This window comes from Artibeus jamaicensis, unplaced genomic scaffold (genome assembly GCF_021234435.1).
Source record: "Artibeus jamaicensis isolate MK-2021 breed Jamaican fruit bat unplaced genomic scaffold, CSHL_Jam_final contig_525, whole genome shotgun sequence".
NCBI classification, from domain to species: domain Eukaryota; kingdom Metazoa; phylum Chordata; class Mammalia; order Chiroptera; family Phyllostomidae; genus Artibeus; species Artibeus jamaicensis.
The window spans coordinates 16,235,237-16,260,482 of NW_026521874.1; the positions used below are offsets into that span (position 1 = coordinate 16,235,237).

At 36.4% G+C, this 25,246-nt stretch overlaps 1 protein-coding gene across 14 annotated transcripts in view; it reads left to right on the forward strand.

The window, feature by feature from the left end:
• The window catches only part of MTMR3 (myotubularin related protein 3), a 131,478-nt gene that overhangs the window by 9,053 nt on the left and 97,179 nt on the right, over positions 1-25,246 (forward strand). The window lies entirely within an intron of this gene.

Sequence of the window (25,246 nt, forward strand, 5' to 3'; positions counted from 1 at the left end):
TTAAAAATAAAGCTAAAATGTTTTTCTCCTTTACTTCAGTGGAGCATTTTGAGCACTCCTTGAGGTATATTATACTCTGTTGTGGATATCATGGCTTAAGACTCTTAAGATTTAATGTTGCGCTTTTATGGGTGAGTGTTTTTGGGCATTTCCACTAGTCCTGCAGATAGTCCAGCTTAGTTGGATTATGATAGTCTTGAGAAGTACCTGTTGAGAGTCAAGTCTGCAATAAGGGCCAACATACAAACCTAGCTCACAAAGCATTGATTTGATATCTTTTGTCATTGTTGAGTTGGCTGAGTTTGAAAAGGGCAAACAATAAGAGTGGGAAGCAGTCAAAGTATAAGTGTACTTCTTTTAAACATGAAGAACTAGTGTAGAGTATATTTTAAAATTTCCATGCTTTATGGAAAGCAGTTTGGTTATAACATATCCCTATTTTATAAGACTTGAGTCTTAGAGTCTGAGTAAAAGGGATGAATAATTGCTACTTGCTTTCCTTTGCTTGCAAAGTACCACAATTAACCTGTCACTCTAATTCCATTTGGAAGAGCCTGAGCCTTTAACTTAAAAAAAAAAAAATGCTTTCTCAGGCCAAAACTTTCCATGTTGAATCTTAGATTAAAAGGTAACTTTTTCTTAAGTTTGAATAAATTGCTTTTGATTTGCCCCTCTTCCCCCTGTAAGTTATGAAATTAGAAAATGGTGCTTTTGCACTAGAAGAATGAATCTCTCTTCTCCCATCATGGGGAACTTTTCAGTTATTTCTTATGGGTCATTGTCAGAGAAAGAGACTACTGAAGTCTTAGATACTGTGAAAAGAAAAACTCGAATGATTATTTTTTGCCAGTTAAAAGAAATGAGATAATTTATATTGAAAATGACTGCTATGTACATACAGTGCTTTAGAAAAAAGTCCAGTATCCATTTTTACTTGAGGTAGCATGATTTATAAGGTTCTTTCACATAGTACATCTTAGAACCTCATAAGGATTTGAGAGCATCAAATATTCAGGGATGTTGTGATACCTTTGGGGCCATATGCCTAGTGTTTGACATCATATTTAAAGAGACTGTAAACTCTGCAGAAGTAGGTACCAATGGTTGTTCTCCTACACTCCCCAGCACTTAATATATTGTCTGGTACAGAGGAAGCTATCAATGTTTATGGACTGTTTAAGCTCTTACATATTTATTTATACCTGTAAATAAGTTGTTATATAATAAAATCAACACTCATCATTATCCGTAGATTGTTCCTTCATCTGGTGTGCACAGAATATGTTTTTGTAGGAGAGGTCATTAATTTTACATTAGCCTTTCAAATACCCTTTTTTTTGTTTTAAAAAAATATTTATTGATTTTAGAGAGAGGTGGGAGGGGGAGAGTGTGCACATGAGAGAGAGAGCTTTGTTGTTTCACTTATTTATACATTCTTTGGTTGATTCTTGTATGTGCCCTGATTTGGGATTGAACCAGCAACCTTGGTATATTGGGCTCTAACCAACTGAACTACCTGGCCAGGACATTATTTTCTGTTAAGGATAGCTTCAAGGTGACAAAAAAATTTAGTCTTGATGTAATAATTCTTTTTATTGTGTGTGTTCCTCCTACTGGCAAGACTGTGTGTGTATGTGTGTTAATTTAATTATGTAGTAGACTGCTATTTAAAAAGGAAACTTACTCATTGGTCTTTGGGTATATAATGATTCTTGAAACACGGACATTAGTTTGCCATGGGGTGAATGAATGAAAAGGAGCAAGTATGATTTCTTTTTGTCTCATTCTCTCTAGTTCTCTGTACACATAGTTTGGCTTACTCTGAAAATACTGGAGAATTAGTCTTTCAGAGAATTAGTATGTTATTTCCCCTGGCTTGCTGAACTTAAGATCCTGTTTAGTAAGTGAACTAATACTTATATACGTAAGACAGACCTTGGAAAGACAGGAATGAAAATACTAATAGTGATTAATTTCTGACTGGTGAAGAGTGTGACTATATTTGGCTTTAATGTTCTTTAGTAGTTTCCCAGTTTTCTATAGTAAGCATGTATTACTCTTATAATTAGGAAAAGCTGTTATTTTAAAGTGAATTTTAATGTCTTTAGTTTTCACTGGGTGTCTTAATGGAGCTTTAAGTCACCAGTGAGAAGGTGGCTAGTTAACGGGCTCCAGTTCCTAAGAGGAGCAGTTGTTGGAGGTAGTCTGGGAGGAATGGGACAGGCAAGCTGATTTGAACTGTCTCATTGTAAACTCCACTATGACTGAGACAGTCTGTGCTTTGATCATAATTAAACACGAGAGGACCTCCATGTAAATTTTCTCTTCCTAATGAGCTCATTGAGCACTATGAATGATGCCATAAAAAGAAAAATCAGATTCTGTGAACTCTAAACACAGGACTCAGACTGAATCCCCAGTTATTCTGCTGACTTGCAATTTGGACTTGAGTTTAGCCTTGTGTATGTGCATTTTAACCATCAAGTGTGATTATTACAATTTATACGATACAGATTTGGTACATATAATTTGAACTGGAAGATAGATAAATGACTTTATAACAATATAGTCTTACTGAAATTTTAGTGTTAATATACAGTTGGGAGTTGGGCCACTAGGAGTTTATATACTCATCTGGTGATATTTTAGGAAGATCTTTGTAATATATTCTATAGAGTTTAAGTGTTTAGATAAGGCCTGATAGCTTTTGCTCTTAGTTTACTGCACATTATAGTCTTTAAAATGCTGTGTAAACAGATGATATTCAGAATGTTAGTTTTCTGGGGGTAAGACATTTAAGACATTTATAGTTATCTGCCCTTTTTTTTTTTTTAAGAATAAGATTGAAATTCGAAGAGCAATCAAGGTAATAAGGTAGCTACTAGTACAATATATATGATACCTTAATACAGCAATTTTTCAACTGGTGTGTTGCAAGAATTTTTAAAACATGAAATAACTGCCCTAGCTGGTGTGGCTCAGTGGGTTGAATGCTGGCCTGTGAACCAAAAGATCACTGGTTGGATTCCTGGTCAGGGCACATGCCTGAGTTGCAGGCCAGGTCCCCAGTTGGGGGCATGTTTTTTTTCCTCTTTTTTCTCCCATTCTTGCCCTTTAAGAAATATATAAAATATTTTTTAAAAATAAGCAGTAACAGGCCCTGTCAGGTATAGCTCAGTGGATTGAGCTCGGGGTGTGAACCAAAGGGTTCCCAGTCAGAGCACATGCCAGGGTTGTGGGCCAGGTCTCCAGTAGGGGCCATGCGAGAGGCAACCACACATTGATGTTTCTCTCTCTCTCTCTCTTCCTCCCTTCCCCGGTCTCTAAGTAAGGAAATAAAATCTTTTAAAAAATTTCAATAACTGACTTCCAGCCAAAATGGAGGTGTAGGTAGACAACTGTGCCTCCTCATACAACCAAAATTAAGGACAACAAAAAATTTAGAAACAAGTATAACTGACAGAAAATTGAACTGTACGGAAGTCTGACAACCATTCATTCAGACCGGTAAGAGGGGCGGAGTTGGCAGCTGGTGGAGAGGGGTCACTGCGGGGAAAAAGTGGTGGCTGTGTGCCGGTGGTACCCAGCAGACCCCAGCGCGGGGTGGCAATGAGCAGATCCAGTGAGGTATGCAAGGCAGCTGGTTGACCATGGTTACACATTTGTGTGTGTGCAGATAAACCAGGCGAAAATATGCAGTGAGACAAGATCACACAACCTAGGGCCCTAGTGACGGGAAATAAAGCCTAAAAGCACCGATTGGAAAAACTTTGGGGGGGGGTGTTGAGGTCCCAGGAGAGACTCCCAGCCTCACAGGCGAGTTCATTGGAGAGACCCATAGGATCCTAGAACGTACACAAGCCAACCCACCTGGGAACCAGCACCAGAAGGGCCCAATTTGATTGTGGGAAGTGGCAGAGGGGACTGAAATCCAAGAGAGAGTGGAGCAAGCGTGTTGTTCCCTCTCTGACCCTGTCACCACATATGGCGTCACAACCCAGCCACCGGGTTGCTTAACCCTGGCAAACACCTGAGGCTCCGCCCCTCATATGTAACTGGCCCGACCAGACCAAAAAAATGGCTGAAACAGAAGAACGGATCAAAGCCCCAGAGCCAATACATCTAAGCAACTAAGAGATAGGCAACCTATCAGATGCACAGTTCAAAGCACTGATGATCAGGATGCTCACAGAATGGATTGAATTTAGTTGCAAAAGAGATGAAAAATGAAGGCTACACTAAGTGAAATGAAAAAATGCACAGGGAACCAAGAGTGATGGAAAGGAAACTGGGACTCAAATCAATGGAGTGGACCAAAAGGAAGAAGGAACAACCAAACAGAAAAGAATGAAAAAACAAGAATTCAAAAAAAGGAGAGGATTAGGAACCTCCAGGACATCTTTAAATGTTCCAACATCCAAATTATAGGGATACCAGAAGGGGAAGAGGAATAGCAGCAAGTGGAAAACTTATTTGAACAAATAATAGAGGAGAACTTCCCCAATCTGGTAAAGGAAGTACACTTCCAAGAAGTCCAGGAAGCTCAGAGATTCCCAAAGAAGGTAGACTCAGGGAGGAAGACACCAAGGCACATCATAATTATATTAGCCAAGATTAAAATGAAGGAGAGAATTCTAGAAGCAGCAAGAGACAAGGGGACAGTCACCTACAAAGGAGTTCCCATCAGACTGTCAGTGGATTTCTCTAAAGAGACCTTACAGGCAAGAAGGGGCTGGAAAGAAGTATTCCAAGTCATGAAAGGCAAGGACCTACATCCAAGATTGCTCTATCCAGCAAAGCTTTAATTTAGAATGGAGGGACAGATAGTTCTTGTCAGAGAAGGTCAAGTTCCAGGAATTGATCATCACCAAGCCCTATTATATGAAATGTTAAAGGAACTTATCTAGGGAAAAGAAGGTAAAAAATATGAACAGCGAAAGGACAGCAAACTCAGTTACTAACAACCACACCTAAAAAGCAGACTAATCAAACAACTAGAACAGGAACAGAACCACAGAAATGGAGATCACATGGAGGGTTAGCAACAGGGGAGTGGGAGGAGGAGGGGGGGGAGGTACAGAGAATAAGTAGCATAGATGGTAGGTAAAAAATAGACAGGGGGAGGGCAAGAACAGTATGGGAAATGTAGTCTGAGACTAGAGGCAATTTTGGGGAAGTTGTGTCTGGTAGCAATGTGCATAATTGGGAGCAAGGATTGGAAGATGAAGAATCTGTACTATTACCCAGAATCTTATTACCCAGAATTAGGTAATAAGAACCTGAATCAAGGTGGTGGGAAGATGGTAATTCAGGTGGCTACATTAATGTAGAAGATTGTTAGCTGATACCCTAAAGGAAATAGACAAACATTTGTGAAATAGTTGAATGGGAGGTAAGGGCAAAGATTCCAGGTTGATGGGTTTTAGGGGCATTGGAGAAGAGTGATAGGACATAAACTTGGAATTGGGAGAAGGAGCTCATTTGGAAAAGAACTAAGATGAGATCCTTCACACATTTAACACTGAGACTAAGGGTTATACAAGTAAAAATGTCCTGCAGGAACTTGGAGATAATAAATTTGAGGAAGGAAGAAATGTGGGCCTTGTCTGGATGAGCTCTTGAACCTAGAAGATTGAGATAAAGATTGAGGATCACATTTGAGGGGCTGCTAGAAGAAAGAATTTTAAAAAGAACAACAACTAGAAATTAGGTTAATGAGGCATAGTGGAGGCCAAAGAGAGGAAGGCTTTTAAAGTGACAGTTAAGTTTGAGATGAAGATGAAGGCTAAGTAAATCATTGGATTTGGTGATCCATAGTAGTCATTGCTCATCATTTTCTTAGATTCATTTTAGCATACTAAGGGGCCAGGAGTGAGAGGAAGATGAGGCAGCATATATAGAACTTCCCTGATGATTCCTTCTGTCATTCAGTATCTGCACTGTCCAGTGCACATTGCACATTTGAAATGTGACTAGTTTGACCGAGGGACTAAAATTTTAAATTTTATTTAATTTTAACTCATTTAAAAGCCACACATCTAGCATCTACTGTGTTGGACAGTATAGATTATGGACTCTTAACATGAAACAGTGATTAAGAAGTAAGAGGAGCTCTCAGGATAAAATAAAAGGATTTAATTATTTAAAAATTTTGTTGCAGTGCTGTCAGAATAGTGTTGGAATTATATATTCTAACACAAACAAATTTTTACATTTTAATTTTTATTAAAATTAAAAATATATATATTTGTTAATTTTATTGGTTGCCTCTTATATGCTCCTTGATTAGGGATTGAACTAGCAACCTAGGTATGTGTCCTGACCAGGAATCAAACCCCCAGCTTTTTGGTGTACTCACGGGATAATGCTCCAACCCACTGAGCCACACTGGCAAGGGCCACAGTTTTATTTTTTTTCTTTAGTGTTGACTATAATTGACAGTTCTTTAAGAGCAAAGTTAAAGTATGTAATTTTAAGAGAATTATCTGAAATTTTTTTGTGACGTATTAACCCTTTTCTATCTTGCCTTTTTAAAAAAAGTTACAATATTTTTTTGAGATGTTTTGGGTTTATTTTCTCCAACTCAAATTGTAACTTAAAATTTTTGTCTTAGAAAGCTCATTGAGGAGAGGGGAAAGTACCAGCTGTATTTGACTTTCAATAAATCAATATTTTAGATATTTTATTGCTTGAGAAATGGTTTGCTTTGAGAATGACTTACAGTTTAACTTTGTTTGAGGGAACCTTTCTTATCTGGCTTACTTAAATGCATTTTGTTTGCAAGAAGAAAAATGAAAGGATTCATGAAAGACCCTATTCACAAGACAGTATACTATGTGATTCCATTTCTGTAAAGTTATAAAAAAAAGATAGCCCTGGCTGGTGTAGCTCAGTGGATTGAGCGCAGGCCTGGGAACCAGAGGGTAGAGGTTCGATTCCCAGTCAGAGCACATGCCTGGGTTGCAGGCCAGTTCCCTGCAGGCTATTTCCCAGCAGGGGAAGCACTAGAGGCAACCATACATTGATGTTTCTCTCCCTCTCTCCTTCCCCTCTAAGATAAATAAATATTTAAAAAAAAGATAAAACTAATAAATGGTAATGAAAGTCAGAATAATGGTTCTTTTTGGCAGTGTAAACGAACAAGGGAGACTAAGAGTGCAGGGTGCTGTTCATGTTCTATGTCTTGATCTGGCTAGTGATTTCATTGTGTTCTGTTTATGAGAATCATTGAGTTGTATACTTATGATGTGTACACTTTTTTGTATGGATATATACCTCAGTTTTAAAACTTTTACCTCTCACAAAATTTTAATGAACATAGTTGAATTTATCTCCCTTTAGCTTCATTAACTTTTTTCTACTAGTTCTATTCTTAAATCAATATACTTACTGATGAAACATGTTTTACCGTTTAAAGTTATGACATAAACATACAGAAGACTGCATAAAACAAATCTATAGCTTAATGAATTTTTAAAATGAATAAATTGGAGGGCTTTTGGTTTGTCATACCTGTGTCTATCAGAAGGGAAGGAGTTTGTGGAGGGCAATAATTTTTGGAGAGAACAGTTTTGAGAAATCTCAGGATACCATATCCTTATCTTGGTTGTGCCTTCACCTTAGTATTTCTTTGGGCAAGTCACTTGTATTTGGGTCTGAAATTTTTCTATGCAAAAGAAAATCACCCTTCTTTGCAGGGTGATTTGGTGCAATTCTGGTAAAATTATAGGAACATATAATAGTATTACTAGATAGACTTTTAAGCTATTGAATTTAGGTCTTTCACCTTATAGAGCAGAATCGTGATTAACAAAGGTAAAATGTTTTGTCCAAGGACACCTATCTGGTGTTTATTAATATCATTCATTGAAAATTAACATAAGTATGCCAGGCATTATTCTAAATGGTTTATGTGTGTTAACTCATTTAATTGTCTAGGATTATTTTCAGAGGTAGCTGTAATTACTCCAATGCTACTGGTGTGGAAATTGAGGCCAAATGAGGTTAAATAACTTGCCCCCAGGTGTTTGACCTCTTCAACCTGAACTTTTAACCACTTTGTTATACTGCCTAATTAAGTGAAAGCACTTAAAGATTTTAGGCAAATGTTAAGATCTTATAATAAATGTCTTAGAGGTTTTATGAAGGAAAATTTTGGGTTTTTGAACCCAAACTAGGAGAGGAACCTCATTTGTTGTGACCAACATGATTCTGGAAAAAGTTGACTTAACTGTTTATTGCTCGGATTTTATTTTCTCCTTGAGAAGCTCATTTTCTTCTAAAACCATCAGGATGTAAACACTAGGTAGTTTTCTCTTTTTTTTTTTTTTTAAGATTTTATTTATTTATCTTTAGAGGGGAAGGGAAGGAGAGAGGGAGAGAAACATCAATGTATGGTTGCCTCTTGTGCATCCCCTGCTGGGAAGTGGCCTGCAGGGAACCAGCCTGCAACCCAGGCATGTGCCCTGACTGGGAATCCAACGGAGATTGTCTGGTTCACAGGCCCGTGCTCAATCCACTGAGCTACACCAGCCAGGGCTAGGTAGTTTTCTTTTAAAAAAATATATTTCTTTTTAATCCTAAGGGAATTTGATTATTTAACAAATATTGTTAAGATTTCTAGGCAAAATGTTAATAGAAGGGAGTTTTCCATTTGGAAGCTGATCTAACAAGGTTTAGTGTTTCTGCTTTGGTCGTTTAAGTAACATCTGGTCCTTGTTTTCAGAGCAGTAACTAAGATTCTATGGTTTAAAAGTTTTTTTAACTAAGGTATAATTTGCATATAGTAAAATTCACCCTTTTTGAGTACACTTCTGCAAGTTTTGGAAACACCTGATTACCACTGTGGTCAAGATACAGAATAGTTTTATCACCTCAAAGAATTTTCCTCCTGATCCTTTGTAGTCAGCCCCTTCCCCCACCCCCAGTATCTGACTACTACTAATCTGTTTTGTTACTATAATTTTGTCTTTCAGAATGTCATATAAATGGATTCATGGATTATGTAGCCTTTTGAGTCTAGCTTCTTTTATATATGATAATGCACCTTGAGACAGCCATATTTTGTGTATCAGTAATTCCTTTTTATTGCTAAGTAGCATTCCAATAAGGATATACCACAGTTTGTTTGTTCATTCTTTAAGTTCATTTGGGTGGTTTTCAGTTTTTGACAACTACAAATAAAGCTGCTAGGAAAGCATTCATTCTCTTTCTCTCTTTTACACACACAGTACATGTATGTGCCCATGTATATGGTTTTAAAATAATACGGTGCCTAGACCTGAAAAGGCTTGTAATTTTCACAGAACATTGTAAGTTGCTTGGTAAACTTCATCCCCCAAAAGCCCATTTCTAGAATGAGAAGCATTTCTTTTGTAAATAATCTTACACTATAAGTCAGTGGTCCCCAACTTTTTTGGCACCAGGGACCAATTTCATAGAAGACAATTTTTCCATGGACCAGGGGTAGGGGGACAGGGATGGTTTGGGGATGATTCAAGCACATTACATTCAAACTCACCTCCTGCTGTATGGCCCAGTTCCTAACAGGCCTGGACTGGTCTTGGAGGTTGAGGACCCCTGCTATAAATCATTAAATTGTTTTATGTATTGATTTTCAGAGAGAGAGGATGTGTGGGAGAGAGAGACAGAAACAGACATCAGTTTCTTGTTCCACTTATGCATTTGTTGGAGAGAGAGACACACACATTGATGTGAGAGAGACATTGATTGGTTGGCCACCTCCTGTACATACCCTGATGGGGATTTAACCCATAACCTAGCTATATACCCTCACCAGGAACTGAACCTGCAACCTTTTGGTGTATGGGATGACACTCCAGCCAGCTGAGCCGCCATACCAGGGCTTTGTTGATTCTTGTACGTGCCCCGACTGGGAATGGAACCCACAACTTTGGCATATAGTGTTGATGATCAAACCAATTGAGCCAGAGCCAAATTTTTTTAAAAATAAGGAAATAGGTACATATATTTATTCAGTGGGTAAATTTAGTTATAAAACTCAGTGCATAATTTTACAGACTTTTAAAAGTTTTTAGTAGCTCTTGAATTGTGAATCCTTGACTCTCTTGTTCCTCTAGCAGAATGATTATGTAATTGGTTATGAAAAATCTATGAGTAAAACATGTTTAGCACTTCAGAGTTCCCTTTTCTTTCCCTTCCCTTCCCTCCCCCAAGATGGGTGGAGGTACTGTATTAATATTGGTAGCCAGAGTTTCATGTGAATAAGACGTAAGACATGTTTTGTGCTTTATGGTTGATTATCTACTTGAATTAAACTCTCCTTTTTGTTCCTGTGTAGTGACCTTTCTTTTTCTAGCAATATGAGGCCAAAAGAGAGCATTCAGAACCTTTTTATCTTGGGAAAGGGATTGCAGGCAGTTTTTGCAGCAATGTTTTGATGTTCCAATTCTGACCCTCCAGAGGACTACAGACACTATAGGTGGCTCGGCATGTTTTGAGAATAGTATGTGTGTTTGTATTTCTTTTGCTTAGTCTAGAATCTTAGTTTAAGCCCTTCAGATTTAAATGTATCCAATGATTGAGATACTTGGTGTACAGAACATTCTTTTAGCAATGTGTATTTCTTTTATTCTAAAATGTTTGGAAAACTGAATATTAGGTTTAGAACCAAGAGATATTTGTACTTGTAATATGATCATCAGTTAAGTGGATTATCTCATTTTTAGCCTGTCATGTTTCTAGCTATTTCGCATGGAAATACCTATTGATAACATCCCCAATCTTGACTGTAATGGGGATTGGAAATTAATAGTTGGTCTTCTGTATATGATTGCTTGATATGTACAAGACTTAGGCTCTTTTCCTGAGACTACCGTGTTTGTGCCATAAGTCTAGAATTCCAGAATAGTACTGTCAAAAGTAAAGCCATGGGAATATGGAGGTAGAAACTACGAGACCCATGTTACAAATAAATTTTTAATTAGCTCTATTAGTTGCACACTTTATTTTCCCTGATAATTTGTGAATCAGTCAGGGCAGGCCATACATAGCATTTCTGTCACGTCACAGGTGAATAAATTGTGTTTCATAGCTGTCAGTCTTTGAAACACAATCTTGTCTGAGATTGCACTGCTTGTGAATAGCTGAACTAGAACCTAGGTTTTCTGACATCAAGTTGGATGCTCTTTCCTCTATTGCAGTTTAGTATGATGATTGAGAGCTCAGGCTTGGGTTTGAATGATGGCTCCACTGCTAGTATGATACCTGCCTGTGATCTTAGGCAAATTCCTTAACTTCTCTGTGCCTCAGATTTCTCATTTAAAAAGTAATAATTTTTACCTCTCTCTTAGGGTTTTTATGAGGATTCACTAAGTGCTTATTATAGTAGCTAGCCAATAGTATGCATTCCATACAGACTAGATGCGGTTATTGCTACTGTTACTAGAGTGATAACAACACAGCATCAACACTTGCCTGTTTCCACAGGGATCAGTGTTAGAGTTGAAAGAAGGTAAATGCAAGAATATTTAGAACCCAGGAGAGTAAGTAGCAAGGGGAGTTGATTTTGCCAGAAAGATGGGAAGTGTTGGTAAGTGTGTATGTGCATGTGTGTGTCTCTTGATTTTAAACATGTAAGCAATTGGACATCTAAGTACAAATATATTAGGCATTTGGAGCTTTAGGGCAAGGCTGAGAAGGAGGATTAGTGCTGGAGGTAACATATTTTTAAAGATTGATTGATTGATTGATTGATTGATTTATAGACAGGGAAAAGGAAGGAAAAACGTCAGTGTGTGGTTGCTTCTTGTGCGATCCTGCTGGGGACCTGGTCAGCAATCCAGGCCATGTACCCTGACTGGGAATCTTTTGATTCGCAGGCCAGCGCTCAATCCACTGAGTCACACCGGCCAGGGCTAAATTTTTAAATCACCATCACAGCCCTGGCTGGTGTGGCTCAGTGTATTGAACACTGGCCTGTGAACTGAAGGGTTCCCAGTTCGATTCCCAGCCAGAGCTGGGAATGCCTGAGTTGCGGGCCAGGTCCCCAGTTGGGGTTGTGCAAGAGGAAACCACACATTGACGGTTTCTCTCCCTCTCTTTCTCTTCCCTTTCTCTGAAAATAAATAAAAATCTTTAAAAAAAAATCGCCATCACAGATGGTGTATAGGAAAAATACTTTGTACCAAGACAAATTGTTGCCCTCTATTGCATATGGTTCTTAGGGCTGTTACATAAGCAGTAAGAAGCTTGTCTTAAATTTATCATTTTTAGTGGTTATACAGAGAACTAAATACAGGAACTCAGTACATATCCTAGTATAAGTAACAGGGAAATCTAGCTCCTTCAAATTCATAGATTATTGAATATTTCTTGAGCTCTTTTACCATATATGTAGCTCTTAAGAGCTGGGAAATTCTGAAGTCTAAATTAGAGGATTATGCCATTTGGTGTTTGGGTCCTTGTGTGGGGATGAGGTACTTCCTTGTCATAAGATAATGTTCTTTTAAGCATTCTAAATTAAATGCAATTTGCCTGTTACAGACTACCTTGCCTTTAATATAGTAGCTGCTCTGTAGAATTATATATTTTATATATTCACAGTGTTATTTGAATTTGTAGTTATTGTATACTTACACCTTTCCCTCTTTGGCTATTAAAACAACTTTTATGGGTTTTTGGTTCATGCCTTAAATTTATACACTGAAAACATACATGAACATATTTTAAATGATGGTAACTTCTTAAACCTGTAAATCTGTATGTATTACATTTTTAAAAGTCATTCTAGGCCCTGGCCAAGTAGCTCAGTTGGTTAGAGCATACACCTGATACACCAAGGTTGCAGGTTTGATTTCTGGTCTGGGCACATAAATAAGAAGCAACCAATGAATGTATGAATAAGTGGAACAACAGAGAAATGTTTTTCTCTCCTTCCTCATAAAAATTCAATAGAAATGAAAAAAAATTTAAAAGTCATTCTATATCCTTCTACTGACAAACCTGAAATAAGCTCTCAGCATTTCAAGGTCTAAATTCATCTTGACCGTTTTTGCTCTCATGCCAGTTTTTAAAGTTTAGAAGACACCAAAGTTATTCCTATAAAGAGGACAATACCATACATGAATACCTAACTTACTTTCTATACCCTGAAAGCATTATTACTGTCCATTATTTTATTCAGGGCTAGGAACTTTTCCCATTCCTGCTCTGTGGAACTACTTTAATTGTGCGACAAATACCCCTTCTCCTATTCCCAACAGTGTTTTACTTTCTCATAACTAAGTCTTACACAATTTTTTTATTAGTGGGTTCCTCTAAAAAGGTATAGTAGAAAAGATTTTTCCCTTCAGAGATATTTGATGGACCCTTAGAATTCTTGGATATCTCATGCTTTCATTAACTTCAGAGTTCTTTAGTACATTAACCTGATGCAGAAAAGATGACTTCTTCCTCAAGGACATAATAAAAAGCTTTTAAGTATACCTATTTGCATAAAATAAAATCTACCTAAACAAAATTATCAGAAGATTTTACAGGACATTTTTGGACACTCGCACATAGGAGAATCTTTTAATATGATACTATGTAAACCCCCTTCTCTTACGAAAGCATGTGAGTGGCTTTGATAAACACTTTGAGGGAGTCTTTTGAAATGCAGTGTTTGGGCCATTATTTCAACTCTACAGAAATATGGTTTCATGATAAACTCAACAAAAAGCACATTGGCGGCAGTCCAGAAGCTGACTCACCAAGAAGTAATGATAGACACTTTGAAGGGAATGGCCTATCCCAGGGTCCTATTTCAAAGCTTCATGCTGATTACATCAAGTGAAAGGCAGCCAAGAAATCAAGATGAGATCTTTCCGCACCTCCTGGGAATAATGGTTGAAAGGACTTCCATAGTAGTATGCAAGTAAGATTTTTTTTTCCTAACACTCTTATGAAACTTGGGGATGGGAAACAAAGTGAGGATTTAAAATAGTGGTTACTTTTGTGGGGCTGTGGTGTTCTTTTCTTCTTGGGCCTGAATGAGAATAGTCTTGTGGTGACTAAGGGTTAACTCAAGAAGCTTGGTGCTGTATCAGTTTTCTAGAGCTCAGGGAACATACTTAGCTCAGTAGTAAGCATAAGTATCAAGTTCATGTCAGACACTGTGCTACTGTTTCCTACTTGAACAAACCAGAGAAACCAAAGCAAGGACAGAATCAGTTCAGTTTTGAGGAATAGACCCTTTGCATACTTGCAGTGAACATTTTAGAGTAAAAATTGTATGAAGATGCACTTGCTTCAGGACTGTGAAATAAATAGTAATTAGGATTGGTTTTGTGCATTAGAGTGATTGCAGTTTTACTTTTAAATTCAGTTTCATAGCTTTACATTTTTCTAGGTGGCAGAAAATTTTGTAATTTTTTGTAATCACCACCAATGATCACTTAATGTTGACTCTGTGGAAGTAGTTTCATGTTCTTGGAGGTTGTCTCAGAGATAAGAAAACACCTGAATAATCTGAAAATATTTTTATAGATAAAGCTAAGTGAATATGCCACACTGACAGATCAACTCATTTTTTAATTATTGTAGTACTTTTTATTTTTCAGTAAAAATTACTTAATATGATAGTCCTTTCCTATTTAATATTGTGGAAGATTGCTTTTAGTCATTTTCTATAGTCTTTCAAGCATAATAATTAGGAGTGAAAAGTTAGTTTTCAAAGTTTTAATATAAGTTTTCTTCAAAAAGTGTCCCTGAAAAAGTTAAAAGTGAGTTTCTTCTTAAGAAATGTTACTTTGTGATATTTTTGTATAACTTGAGAATATAGATATTTTCCGCCCCTAGTGATATGGGCTGAGCTCCCTTTTATTGCACTGAGAGAAAAAAAACTTAGTTTCTCTTAATTGGTTTCTTTTCTGCCTTTTTGAAAGAGTACTCCGAAATTGTCCTATTTGTTTTTGAATTGGCCTTGATATGCTATTCCTACTTTAATTTCTCATATGGTTTAAACTTGCATCTGTAAATTATGTATTAGCTAGTTTTAAGACTTGGGCAAGTTACCTTATCTCATTGTGTCTTAGTTTCTCCTTTTGTAAAATGGGATAATACCTTGTAGGGTTGTTTTAAGATTCATTGACTAATACAGTGGTCTTAGAAGAGTGCTTTGTGTGTCACAACAGCTTTATGTTGGCTATCACAAATATTAAAAGCAAGGACCTTTACTTTTCCTCTACACTATTTGTGGCTCTTCATTTTTGTAAGTTTTTCATAGGCTCTCAGAATCTAACAGAGCTTTGTTTTAAGGAGTAGTAAACATTACTTTGTAATTAATTGTTTATCATAAGTAACTATACATTTGCTACTTGTTAAAAAATGGGGTGTCATTTTACTCTCTGAGTTTGAAAGATAAGAAATTAGTAGAACATGAGCCTTTTTCTCTGCCCTATAGGTGGCCAGACACTACTAAATATAGGTCATTGCTGAAATTGAATTCTTAGTATACATGCAGTTATGTTAACAAAAACAGCTTGAATGAGACTGGAAGTACTGAAAGAATAAAAACTAGTTGGTAGCAAAGTATGTCAGTTAAACTAAATGATGAATGAGCAGACACTTTGGGGTTGCTGGGTTTTATTTGTAACACTCAATTGTTTTGAAATAATTATCACTAAACAAAGTAATTTAAAACTTAGATGTACTAAGAAGTTTCAGATTCCTTTCCACTTTAAAAAAAATGTCTTTTGAAGAGGAAGCTTTTTTCCAGAGATATTTAGCTCCTTGAGTGCTGCATGAGTCTTAGCATTGCTGTTGTGATTTAAAGTCACCAACAATAAGTTTCATGTTATACTTTAGTTTCAGATTTGTGCCATCACAGAGTGAAGTTTTAAAATGAGATTGCTTTTTTTTTTTTTTTTGCTAAACTATCACATATATAAACCCATTAAATTTACCTTTTTCTCTTTTCCCCTGTGAAGGACTTTTCTGTAATTTTAGGTCAGTGGTTCAAGTGCCAGAGATTAGATTCATCCTCCTTCCTTCCTTCCCCCTCCCTGCCTTCCTTCCTTCCTGGTTTTTTTTTGAACGTTGGGGACTTCCCAACACTTAATTTATACTTCTAGTAAAAGAATAAGGTATTCACTGGGTTTTGAGGTCTTTGCATTTAATTTATGGGATCAAAATAAATTACCTTATAGATAGTGGCAAGTCGTTTTTAGTTTATTCATCATGATTTTTCATTCTTAATTTTTTGGTGGCTTAAGGGTTATTAAACATGTATACCAGGCCTGGCTAATTTTGTACCTATCTCACTTGTACTGATTGGCATTTGACACAAAGGGCCAGTAGGCATTCTTCACTGGTATTGCCTCACAGGAGCAAGCATTCACTTTTCTTCTGGGTTTGTGAAGCTGGACTGCCTCTTGCAGGAGGCAGGAGGTCTGTCTACAGTGGGAGAGAATGAGGCCAATGAGTACAGAGAAGCACGAGATAAAGAGATGTATCCGGTGGCAGTGAGCCTTTGAGGCCCTCCTCTGTGAAGTTCATTCTTTGTTTCTGTGTACCACCTCAGTATCCTTCTGTGAGCCAGTCACTTCAGATTTTAAGCAAGCTTGGGTTTCTTTCACTTAAAATTGAGAATTCTGATATATCTAAATACTATTATTTAATACGGTTTCTACACTGACTTTAAATATTTAAAGATAGTTCGAACTTTAATCTCAGGATAAGCATTTAATATGCATGAGTGTAGAGTCAAAGCGATTTGCCAGGACGACCCAGCTGTAAGTGGGGAAGAAATAACACAAACCCAAAATAGTTTGAGTCCACAAGCCTTGTTCTTACTCACTAAAATATTGATAATATTTTTTCTCTGGATAATAAGAATATAAGCATTTTGAAACTCAGTCTTTGTGGTTTCCATATTGTCTAAAATTTCTACTGTCCATATACTATTTTATAATAAAAAGTTGTCATGTAATAATTCAAATTTGAAGAGGACTTTAAAATATCAAACGTCCAATAATTGTGCATCACCCCTGAAAATATTAAAATCTATGCAAATAAAAAATGTATATAAGTGAACTTAGTTCATATATAATTTATTTTTAGAATCAGTAGAATGAAAATAGACATATTTTCCACTTTCAATGGTCTTTGCTTAAAGGAAAGTATTCATGATGGGTGTAGAATAGGTCAGTATTGTTTTCCAACTGTTTATACCTATACAGTGTAGAAGTTTCCTTTAAAGAGATTATCATCACAAATCAGTAGAAGAGCAGAGATATAGTCATATAGTTATAATTTCACTGATGATTAGGCATAAATATCCTCTTTATTGTTTTCTCACAAAGAAAGTGTGGTACCCTTATAAAAGAATCAGGAAGAGGGAGGAGGAAAACTGAGTAAAAAGTAGAACAGAGAAGGGGAAGTGAAGAGGTGAGATACATATGCTAAGCATTAGTGATCTACTAGCAATGGTTATAGGTTGCATGCATTGCCTGCCTCTGGATGAGATGCTGGGCTCCTGCAAAATGAGTTAGTGATAGAGATGAAGAAAAGTCTTCATTTGTTTTCCTTAGGCTGAAGTTAAGTTTGATGTGGTGAATAAGGTATTAAGAACAGCTTCTTGTGTTGCTTAAGTTGTTGGCATTATTATGTTGTCTTGCAAAATCTAATGCTTTTATTACCTGACCCTAATTGCCTGAGTGTAAAACATTAGGTGAGAATGAAGGGTGAGTACTCACAAAACTTTCAGAGTTATTGTTTTGGAAGCCTTTCATTAATGAGATTAATGTGTAGGTGCTGCAGTGAACATGAAGAACTTAAAATATTCCAGTCCCAAAATAAACTCAACCATTGGCAAGAATGTGGTAAGCCAAGTATTTGAGATGCCTGTGTTATGCTGTCCAACTTTTAGCCTAATCTGTTTTAACTGGCTTGTCCTATGTAAGTTGAAACTTCCATTAAGGCTTCACTATGGGTTAAATGCAGTTCATGGAGCTTCATTAAAAGGGTCTTAGTTATACAGATCCTCCTGGTAACCTAATGCATACATTCAGAGTTTAGATTGATAGTAAAATGGTCTGTATCCTAAAACATGGTTACTAATGGTTTGACTCTGGGCAAGTCATTAACTTCTTAATATACTACTCTAAGACTTAGGAAAAATAACTTGCAACCTTAGCAACCTTAAGATTCTTTATATATAGTATATAGAGTATTAACTATAAAAAAATACGTAACTTTGAGAACATGTGTATAATGCTTCTGACCTTTTTGCTACCAAATGGGGGAAAAATCAGCTTGAGGTATAATTTGCACAAAATAAAATTCACCCATTTTTAACTATAAAGTTTGAGTTTTTGTAAATGTATAAAGTCATATAATTACCCTCTATTTCATCACCTCAGAAAGTTCCCTTGTGCCCCTTTGTGATCACTTTCCTTCCTCTACCCCTGCCTCTGGTGGATACTGATCATTGCAACTATTGTTGCGCATTTTTTCTAGAATGTTATATAAACAGAATCACATAATATGCACTATTTTGTTTCTGCCCTCTTTCATTTAGTATAATGCTTCAAGATTTATCCATGTTAAAAGTAGTGGTAGATTGTTCTATTTAATTGCTAGTATTTTATTGTGTGAGTATTCCACAATACCTTTATTCACTAGTTGATGGATATTTGGGTTTCTAGTTTTTGGCTGTTATGAATAAAGCTTCTATGAGCGGATGCAAACAGGTCTTTGTATGGGCATGTGTTTTCATCATTTCTCTTGGTTAAATACCTAGGAGTGGAAATTGCAGGTTTGCATAGTAAATACATGCTTGCAACTTTATGAAAAAGTAGCTGTACCAGTTTACATTCCCATCAGCAGTGGACGAGAATTTCAGGAACTCTGCACACTTGTTAATTAACCCTTGGTAGTGTCAGTCTTTATTAATTTTAGCCATTCTTTATGGGTCTGTAGTATCAACGTAATTTTATTATGTGATTTTCAGGTGATTAATAATGATTGTCTTTTCATGTGCTTATTTGCTCTTCATTTACCTTTTATTTTTTTAAAGATCTCATTTAGTTAGTTTTAGAGACAGAAGAAGGGAGAGAGAGAGGGAGAGAAGAAAATGTGTGAGAGATAAATTGGTCTGTTGCCTCTCATACACCCCCAACTGAGGGACCTGGTTCACAACCCAGGCATGTGCCCTGGCTGAGAATTGAACCAGAGACCTTTGAGTTTGCAGGCCAGTGCTCAGTCCACTGAGCCACACCAGCCAGGGCTCATTTATCTCTTTTGGTAAGATACTATCCTTTCACATCTTTTGCCTACTTAAAAATAAGAGGGATTTTATTTTTGTTAAATTGCATTAATTCTTTATATGTATTCTGGATATGAGTCCTTTAATCACACGTTTTGTAAATCATATATTTTACAAATATGTTTTAGTAGTTTGTGATTTGCTTTTTCTTTCTTTTTTTTTTTTTTAGATTTTATTTATTTATCTTTAGAGGGGAAGGAAAGGAGAAAGGGAGAGAAACATCAATGTGTGGTTGCTTCCCTGGTGGGAACTGGCCCCTGCTGGCCTGCAACCCACGAATGTGCCCTGACTGGGAATCGAACTGCGATCGTCTGGTTCATAGGCCCGTGCTCAATCCACTGAGCTACACCAGCCAGGGCTGTGATTTGCCTTTTCATTTTCTTAACAGTATCTTTCAGAGACTGAAAACTGAATTTTTACAGAGTCAACGTTACTTATTTTTTTTATAGTTAATACTCTATATACTATATATAAAGAATCTTAAGGTTGCTAATAGTTTCTTAAATTTTCTTCTGGAAGTTTTATGGTTTTATATTTTACATTTAGGCCTGCGAAACACTTAAAGTCTATTTAATGAATGAGGTAAGGGTTGATGTTTATCTTTTAGTGTACAGATATCTAAATTTTCTTGCAAGCATAGCTTTAACTATCCCTCATTATGTACTACCATTTAGTAGAAAATATTTTCTAATTTCTCTTGTAATGTACTTTTTGGCTATGGATTATTTAGAAACATGTTCAGTTAACAAATATTTGGGATTGTTTTAGATAGCTTATTGTTACTGATTTTTAATTTAATATTGTGATCAGAGAACATACTTTGTAGGATTTCAGTTTTTTGACTGAGATTTCTTTTGCAGTGAAGCATATTGTGGTGTATACGTTATGTTTCTTTGAAAAGAATGTGTATTCTTCAGGTAGATTATCGATTATTGGTTGATAAAATTATTAAAATATTTTATATAATTACATATCTTTATGTGTATTCTTATATATTGTTACATTTTCCTTTCAGTTACTGGAAGAAGATTGCTAAATTCCTACACTTGTGGATTTAGTTCTGTCAGTTTTTGCTTCATATATTTTGAAGTTCTGATTTTAGGGTTGTTGTGTCTTAGTAAATTTACCCTTTTATCATAATGATTTGTCCCACCTATGCTTGGTAATATTTGCTGTGCCCAAAGCTACTTTGTCTAACATGAATATGGCTTTTACAGCTTTTTATGGCCAGCATTTGTATGGTGTATCTTTTTTCCATCTCCTTGCTTTCAACCTATCTGTATCTTTATATTTACAGTGTGTTTTATGTAGTTACCATATACTGGGTCTTGCTTTTTAAAATTAGTCTGGCCCTAAACCCTCAAAAGGTTGCCAGTTTGATTCCTGATCAGGGCATATACTTAGGTTGTGGGCCATCCCCAGTTGGGGGTGTGTGAGAGGCAACTGATCGATGTTTCCTTCCCTCTATTCCCTCTATAAACATAAATCAGTCAATCAATTAATTAAAATTAGTTTGACAATCTTTGCCTTTTAATTGGTATGTTTGAAAAGGTCCATTAATATTTATTAACAAGTATTGGTATGGTTAGATTTAAGTGTACCAACTTGCTATTTGGTTTTTATTGTGTAGGATGCACTCAGAAATCCAGAATGATATAAGATTATTTTAAACTAAAGCCATTTTTTAAAAAGATTTTATTTATATATATTTAGAGAGACAGAAGAGGGAGAAAGAAGGGAGAAACATTAATGTAAGAGAGGAGCATTGGTAGGCTGCCTCTTGTACACAGCTCGACCTGGGACTGGACCTGCAACCCAGGGCGGTCCCCTGACCAGGAATTGAACTGGTGACCTTTTGCTTTGCTAGATGACCCACAGCCAACTGAGCTACACTTGTCAGTGCATAAAGGCATTTGATAGTCAACGGATACAGAAAGAAGCCTTCTTGGACCTTCCTTTATTTCTCTAAGGGCAGAAACTTTTGGGAATAAGGCTATGAAGAATCCAGGAAAATTTATGGCAATGAAGGAAAAAAGTGGGTAACACTCATATCTGCATAAACAAGTATTATCGCAGACTTTATCTCCTGTTTATTCCCTGAGAAACCCATTTCTTCTTCTCATAGAAGTCTTCACCTTCTCTAATACTAAATTAGGTTTATAAGCTCTATCCTTAGCTGTTTAGAGCCACTACTTTTGTGCAGCCATATGTGCATGAACATCCCCTCACCCAGCCTGCACCCCACCTTAATCCATTAGTTTTAGTTTAATTCTCAAGCCTCCAATATTGAACCTAAGAGAGTAGAGAAAAAGTTTGTCCTTCCCCAAACTATTTATTTCATCTGTTATTTCTTTCTTTTTCTACCCTTTTTTTGGATTAAGTATTTATAATATTTAATCTCCTATATTAGCATATTAACTGTACTTATTTGTTTTGTTTTCTAGCTCTACTATGGTTTATAGTAAGCATTTCAACTTATCACAGCTTGCCTTCAAATAATATTATACCTTGATGTATACCTCCATTTCCCCTTCCTCTTGTCCTTTGTGCTGTTGTCATACTTTTTAAAAAATATTTTCTTTTTTCATTTTTAGAGAAGGGAAGAGAAGGAGAAAGGGAGAAAAACATCAGTGTGTGGTTGGCTCTTGCGCACTCCCCACTGGGGCACCTGGCCCACAACCCAGGCACGTGCTTTGACTGGGAATCAAACTGGCGACCTTCTGGTTTGCAGCCCGTACTCAATCCATTGAGCCACACCAACCAGGGCTGTCATACTTTTTATATAAGTTGTAAAAGACATAATTCATTTTTGCTATATTTGCTTTAAACAGTCAATTTATCTTTTAAAGAGGAAAATGTATTTTGTATTTACCCAAATGTTTTCCAGGCTTATTTTTATTTAAAGTTTTGTTAGGGTGGATCTAGAGAGGAGCCTTTGGCCTAGGGCTAGTTTAGCTCTGCTTATAAGGTCTCAACTGAATGCTCTGAGTGTTCCTGCGTCAACTCTGGTGGTTATTACATGCATAGTTCCCGAATAGTCGCTCCTTACCCAATGCTGCTTCTTTGACTATCCTTACAGAATCTCACCATATGCATGTACATGCATCTTAGTTTAGCAAAGACATAAAGATGCCTCAGAAATTACTGCTGCTTCAGCCTCTGGAAGTCACATTTGCATTTCTGATTGGGTTTCTACTCTATGTGGGTTCCTCTTTTTTGGTTTGAGTGTGGAAAGTGCTTTGAAGCAGTCTTGCTATAGGTCTCAGGTAATGTTTCCCTTCTCAGGGATTGCAGTCTGTGCTGTCATCTAGCATCCAAGAACTGTTGTGTCATATATTTTTTCCAGTGTTCTAGTTGGTTATAGTGGGAGGGTTACTCCTAAACCAGTTACTACATCGTGTTTGGACAAATTTTTTAGAAATGCAAGATTTTGTATGATAAAAGCTATTATAGACTTTGAATAAATTAATGTATTGCATTTTGCAGGCAGCCTTTTGCAGCAGCTATCCTGAATTAGCCAATTTCCATGTTCTAATTATGTATTACAGGATTTTATGTAAATTAAGAAGCAATTAGACTTTATAATAGGATTGTAAACAATACCCTGGATCTACTACTTTACCAGTTGCTCACTAATGCTTACAATTGATAGCTGGAACTGTTTCACTGGACACTGTAACCGAAATACTTTGAGCTTTAAGATATAATGTCACTAATTAATTATGGATTATTCTGTTGTTCTGTAATATCCTGACGCCTTTAGTAAAGGATTTTGTATTGGCTTCCACCAGCTGGTATTCATTAGTATATGGAAATAATTAAAACAATAGGGCTAGTCTCTTCAAGTCTCTTAAAGTTTTAACAGTAGAAGATGAGAGGTGATACTTAGTGAATTATTTTTTCATATGAAGGAGGCATTAAATTTTCATATTTACTGCCTAAATAAAAAAATTGTGTGGCCAAAGGTATCTCTTACATTGGAATCATTGTTTAGGACTAAAGATTTCAGTTTTGTTTTCTTAGTGATACTATTCTCTTCTCTACTCCTCATTACCCAAGAGAAAACCTTTCATATAAGATTTTAAAAATTGTACTTGATTTGCATTAGGAGTTGAAACACTTACCTGTGAGACTTTATAATCATAGCATATAATTTTTCATTTAATTTTCACCTGCTAAATTGGAGCATCTTTTTTCACTGGAACTTTTATTTCACCGGAACAAGTCTTCATACCAAATCTGGCATCACTCAAGAAATAGTGCTAGCATTTAAATATTGACAAAACTTGTTAAATAATTTTTCTTTATTTTATTGTCTTCATTACTACTAAGTAAATGATACAAGGTTATAAAAATATTAGGTACTTATTTAATACCTGTTTTTTGCTTTTCTTTTATAGCTTTTATGTCTTGGTAAAAAGTCTTTTTATGGGTAAATTGGTATACTTTGTCCATGACATACTATTTCTTCTATCCAGAGAAAGTCCAGATATTGTTAACAGAATGAGAATGGTTTGTGCAGCATCGATGTAAACTGGCAGACAAGGAGAGTGGACTGGAATGCACATGCTTGAACAATGATGACTTCATTGTACTAGTCAGTGGGGGCAGTAGATGCCACTGAGTGAGGATGTGTACTGTGTGGTCATCACATTCAAAATGACTGAGTGAGTAGAGCAATGAACCTGCATCAAGTTTTGTGTTAAGCTTGAGCATTCCTCTGCAGACCTGTTGGGATGATGTAGAAGATTGCAGCTATGGGCAGCTGGTGATTGGCAGCTTCATCACAACAGCACACCCACTCATGCATCACATCCCATGCAGAGTTTTTTGGCGAACTTCACTCAGGTGACTTAGCCCCCCTACAACCCATATTTGGAACCCTGCAACTTCTGGCTTTTCCCAAAACTAAAATCGCCTTTGAAAGGGAAGAGATTTCAGATTGTCCATAAGTTGCAGGAAAATATGACAGGGCAGCCGATGGTGATTGGGAGAAATGTGTGAGGTCCCTAGGTGCCTACTTTGAAGAGAACTGAGACGTCTTTGTCCTATGTGTAATGTGTCTTGAATCTTCTTCAATAACTATCTCTGTTTTTCATATTACATGGCTAGAGACTCTCTGGACAGACATTGTATATGGATATGTAGCTTGAAGATTTTATGAGTAAAGAATATTTGCTCACAGATTAAATGGGAGTTGAATAACTTACAGAAAAGTTGAGCCTTATTTATCTTGAAATTGTAAAATACTTTTTCCCATTTGAAACCATCTAATATCTTAATGCTGCTAATGCAGAAAGTTTGTGTTTCAGTTAGAAAAGATCAGTAATTGGTACTGTTACCTGGCATGAGATTTATCTGGAAGGAAAGTGTTGGGAGCATGGTATATACCCGTGCTGTTTGGAACTTTATATATAAATATTTCTTTCTTACACTAATCTCCCAGTGTATGTCAGAATAAGGTTTTATTTCTTCATGCACTGAAAAATAAGTCCATAATGTTAAGCAAGCATCTGTAAGTTGGTCGTATAATTTAAAATGACTTCTACGTGTTCTAATTAACTTTGAACTCTAAGCAGGTAGGAGCTCTCTGAAGCATTTCCTCTGCCTTGAGACATCTTCCTCTTTCATATATTTGCCTGTTTCTTTGATAGAATTTGCTTAGGCTTATTAATACCGTAAATATTTTACCAAATGCTGTATATTTATTAGGCATTATTATGCCCTAGGCCCTATGGATAAAGTGGTAAACAAGATTATATGGTCTCTAACCTCATTCAGTTTGTAGCATATAAAGGAAACGGAATAGGCATAGGAGTTGGGGAATTACTCATATGTAAGTTTTTATTTTTAAAGATTTATTTATTTTTAGACAGAGGGAAAGGGAGGGAGACAGTGTGAGAGACAATGTGTAGTTGCCTTTCATGCACCCCCAACTGGGGACCTGGCCTGCAACCC